Source organism: Morone saxatilis, unplaced genomic scaffold, assembly GCF_004916995.1.
Source record: "Morone saxatilis isolate NCDOM2014 unplaced genomic scaffold, NCSU_SB_2.0 Contig19, whole genome shotgun sequence".
Lineage (NCBI taxonomy): Eukaryota > Metazoa > Chordata > Actinopteri > Moronidae > Morone > Morone saxatilis.
Genome location: NW_023339751.1, coordinates 9,169,728 through 9,175,272, shown reverse-complemented (window position 1 = coordinate 9,175,272; position 5,545 = coordinate 9,169,728).

The following is a 5,545-nucleotide window of genomic DNA, read 5'->3' as shown; positions in this document are numbered from 1 at the left end:
GAGTGAAAACAACAATTTCCCCTCAGGGATTAATAAAGTATATCTTCTTCTTCTTCTTCAAATGTATTTCTGATGCACACAAAAATATTTCTTGTTTAAATACAAATATATGTATTTAGGCTATTTACAATTTTCCTCAAAAACATATTTGGATGTTGACACATTCCTATACGTATATGAACGTGCATCTACAAACTGCTCTTCATGTGTAATCTTCAATGGATTGTGGGTGTCCTGAGACTCCACTGCCACAGCTCAGTCCAGAAATACATTTTTATCAACAAGGGATTTATCAGATGTCTCCTTCCATTGTGTGTGCATCATAAACACATTTGTGAATCCTTCTATGCGCATTCATTAATACCAACACCCATCTGATACCAGAGTGGATAAATCTTAAAATGCCAGCTTGGTGTTTCAGTGTGTGTACAGGGAAATTGAGTTTTGGGAAAATGGTAACAGAAGACAGCCCAGTGAGGGTTGCAATGGCAGTAAAGTTAAGAACTTTCTGTCGCCTATTCTAAACATTTGTATAGTCAAACACACAGCAGAACTTGTGTCATTGTAGGTGCAACATGTAAGAAGTGGCCACCTGTCAAAGTCGTACTTCAAACAAATAGGGGGTAGCATATAAGGTTACATAAGTAACCACCAGTGAACACGGCCGGGACCAAACATAGCCTCAGAGACCAGTTTGACGACAGGGAATGCAGTACCGAGGTGATTTATAGTGTCTCTGACTCTGTCTCTGGGGATGGTGAATGCATGGTGGATTTAGACAGGGGCTGGAGACGCGTGAAGTGGAAGATGAGTGCACCTGCGGATGCCTGAGCAGGGCTTACGGCGGTGTCAGGCCCTGAGGTGCCAGGAGATGAACCTGGCAAGAAAACTACCTAGGGTGTTATTGCCTCTTGAGGGCCTAGCTGGTAGCAAGATAACTTCAATAGATATCTCTGCAACACAATACGACTTTGATATAACATCAAAACTCTAATTTCTTCACATTATGTTGATAATTTTAGTTGATTTTTTTAATGTTTTAATGTTTTAATTGAAACTTCTAGCTTATCCTTCAGTTTTCCTATTATACTTTAAGTATCATAACTGTATATATATAATCGGACACACACTACAACACTTGTCTTTTATTACTTGAACACCTTCTCCTACCCACCTGACATTTAGATCCCCACAGACTCTCACATAAACAATTTTGACAATGAGAGTAAGACATTTGCCCCACATATTTATCTTGGAATCTAATAAAAACAATGCTTCTCATATTTTGTTATATTTTGGAAAATCAAACAAACATGAATTTCTTATTTCTGTATTTTCAGAGTGTTCCCACATTCAATCTGCCTTAAATATATACCCTGAATATTTTAGCTACGGTAAATTGAATTTTTAATTTAATAGTGAATGGCAGTTGAGCTTTTATTGGATTGGGTTTCATGTCTAGAGTACCTTCAATTTGAAGTTAGTTCAACAGAGTAGTTGTAGTGAAATGATTCCGGCACTGTAAAACTTCAGGTAACTGCTGACACAGCTTATGAAAAGAGTCATTTTCTCAGGTGCGCTTTTGTAACTCTGAGGGAGTTTTAATGGAGTTGTGGTCAGTCTGCTCCAGATGAGAAATCCTGTATCTTGTAGAAACTATATGGAAGTAAAAGAGGTGGAACATGTTTGTGCAGACTTTCAGTGGAATTCAAACACGCAAACTACTACAGTCAAATACATGACCATAAAGTTGAACCAGCTGCTATCTGACATACAAAAATGGAAAGCTTCACCAATATTGGATTTATTGCATGGCTATTGAATTGCATTAGACTTTATAGGTGCACATAATAAACCTGAGAACTAGATGTGCATGACAGTGTTCTGCAGATCAAGGGCAGTAGATTTAAATTCCTCCCACAAGGTATATACTGGTATACTGCAATTATGTTTAGTCTGCACCCACTTGTCACCCCTTTCACTGCTGTGTTGATGTAAAATAAAAAATCCTTCAGCCTAGATACCAGAATGAATCAACATCTTTGCTTAACTCTGCAAAACATGCATTGCTCATCTGTTGTATTAGTGGATGAAAACGGTAATTATAGTGTAATCTATGTCTATATTTGGGAACAAATTCTACCGAACCCATTACAGTGACCCATTGGTTTGTGGAGTACCGCTTTAAAGGCTTGAGTTTGCGTATTAGGGCGCGGAGTGTCACATATGGTGGAGTTGAACTGCGCTCTTTGGCTGTGCAGTTTGGACCCGTCCGTAGCAGGAAACAATGGTGGCTCGTCTGGTCACACACGTTCTCGTATTAGCTAAATAGTACACTAAAATGTGTTTCTGAAATATCCAGAAATAGGCAATGCAGTAACATAATTTAAACAGGACTGTCTAGTTTGACCGTATGATCTGAGTATCATGCGTTGTGCTGGATGGAAACACTGAGAATGGCTTGTCAATAGCCACCCCCTAAAGCATAACCCACTTTACCACTATTTCTATTACTACTGTTTTTGATCACTGTTTTGGGTTAAGGGTTTAGCGAACAGTCAATTGTTTGAGTTAAATTTGTCACCTCTCTTGTAATGTTAGTTAATTATGTTCCTCGTTTAAAATATGTTCAACAAAGAATGTGGCCACGACTGACTAATGCAACACCAATTATTGTATCTAAAGAAACTCAGAATTGCTTGTCACTAAAACTTCTAGATACAAAAGGCTTTAGATGATCCATTAAATTTTTAATGGATGTTGCTTGAGCTTTATTAGGCTCAGAAAACTATATGCCACATGTCTGGACTCCCTACACACCATCATCATGAGAGGCAGTGTGACACATTAAGACCGCAAATCTCCTGCCAACATGGACAGCAGGAGACAGGACTAGTGCATTATGCCTGACCTTCACCAATCCTGAATTCAATCACAGGCTTTTACTGGGTTACTTTACACCACTTCATGAAAATAGATGTCTAAAATATCAATAGTATTTCACTTGGTCCAGAGATATGACAGCCACAAATTATGAAAAATATATACCATCTTTCAGACACAAATATAAAAGCCAAATGCATGTTTTATTTACTGCAAGTGAGGAAATCTCCCTTAAGCTATCGTGTTGACTAAATATTATAAGAGGGTAATTGTTTTATGCTGTAAGCGTGCATAACAAGGGAGATTTTGTGTATGAGCTCAAATTGGTTTGCATCAGAGGTTTTGAAATAATCAGTGCTAAATAAATGCAGAAATTAGAAAAGCAGATAACAAGGCACTCATCTTACCTCTTCCAGTGTCCCTGAATGTAGCTTTGGTATGAAATAATAAGTGGTGCTCTCTTAAAGCTGATATCAGTATTTTCAGAAAATTTCAGAAAACTTCTTGTCTCCTCTCATCAATGGATCAGAGGTGTTTTTGTTCAGTTTGGAACTAATAGGAAGATAATGAAGGAATAAAAAAACAAATTTAGTAGTCTTTATTTGTGTTAAAATAATTTAGACTTTTCATTTAAGATAAGAAATATAACACATTTGCAATTTACTAACTGAGGATTAAATAAACTATATTGTTTATCATTTTTATAAATTATAGTAATTTATTTTTGGTAACCGGATAAAGTGCAGTACTGATTCTTTAGTGTCTTTGGAAAGTGTGTTTCACGTTTTTATTGCCATGTAACTTTAAATGCAGGTGGAAAGATACGGACAAAAAGCCCTCTGTGGATACCGTTTTTAGCTCTCTAGTAGCAAACTAGCCTCTCATTCAAACAAATTAACGGATGTAGCTGTCTTGGTTAGCCATCAAAGGGTTTTATATATGAGTCATGATCCATTTTCAAACAAGGAAATGAAAATGAGCAATGTGTTATTTAATTTTGTCCATAATTAAGTGTACAGATAGACAGGAAATTAGATATTAATTTGATTAAATAATTTCTACTGCACTGTTCGTGTGTATCATTTAAGAAGACGCTTAATTTCCTGCATTCTGGTGACATTTTTTATGCACCAATTTGTGCTTTTTATGCATCAATTTAAAAGCCTTCTGCCACTCTCACCATGAATGTAATGGAAATAAAGAGTCATTAGGAGTAAACCACAGTGGCATTAATTATTGTAAGGATTAAAACATTAGATCATTAGATCGATAACATTGAGTAACAGCAAACTTCTAGGTGTTATTCTCTTCGCTATGTCTTGTGAAACTCTTTTGGTTGTATTATTATTTCTCATGTCATTCCCAGTGTGTGAACATGTAGTGTAGCCTTATTGCCCGTATGGATGGGACAGTGCATTTTATTTTTCAATACAGGATGATCCCGTATTGATTGTATCTTCCTGTTTCTCTCGATTAGCCACTCTGTGTCCGATCGCAGATGAAACAGAGCATTAGAGGTGAGAAGAAAAGGAAATAATGCACCTAAAATCAGTGGGAGTGGGCACAGCCACATAAAGATGGACTTGCTCCCTGTGTCAGTGTGGTGCTTTGATGTTCTGCTCTCTAACAAGTGTTCCCAGCTGGAAAACAGTGTAGTCTGAAATCATGAGTTGGTAATGCTTTTTGAAGGCACCATTCTGACTGAGGCAAAGAAAAGAAATAAGAAAGAATAAGTTGTCTTTCCTCATCCCAATCTCCGTCTGTAGCGACAACCCAACTGCTGGTGAGGCTGACGGGGGCCTGAATAAAGTATCTGTGCAATAAAACCTTCATGACTAAAAATCCAATAAGAGTAAATTATTGAATGCCCGTTCAACAAGCATCAACTTGCAGAAAAGCAACTTGAATTTTTCAGCTGTTATGCTATCCTATCTACCACCAGTATGTTTTATTCATAGTACGCTCTTTAGACTACTTGTTATGAACAACATAAACATAACTGTTTGGCCTACTCAGCCATGTATGTTAAAATTTGGCACATTGACTATCTGGCTGAGGCAGCAGCCCCCGCTTTCTGTACCAGCAGCTGACTCCACTGTTTCCGCTACACTGGACTCGACTTGACTTGCTCTTTCAAGGACACAAACAAGGAACATCACTTTGTTTTTCATTGTCAAGTTGTGAATAGTACCTCTGTGTGATCCTTATTTTTTTTTTTAATTAGCAGCACATGTACTCCTTAAGAAAAAAAGAGAAAAAAGAGAAAAGAAAAAAAAAGTTAGCGTAAAAACACAAATGTATTAAATCTCTATACTATACTATATGAATCCGCTGCAAGCAACAGTGGTGAACCAACTGGGAGTTGTGGGTCCCCTGAAAGTATATTCCTGTAACTAAGTGATGAGATTGAGAGATACTTGTACAAGTGACCTCTGTTTGCATTTATTATGTGAACTAATTCTGGAAAAGTGGCAAGTATAGCTGTTGTTTGCGTAGCAGTAATATTTGATTGCCCCTCCCAGCATTTATTACCTCCCTTGTTCTACAGACCAAAACTCTTATCACAGAAGACAACCAAGGTGTTATCAGTCATCATCTGTAATAAAATGGTTAAACAACTATCTTTCCCTGGTTTAAATGTGTGCCTCAGTGGAGAGACTCA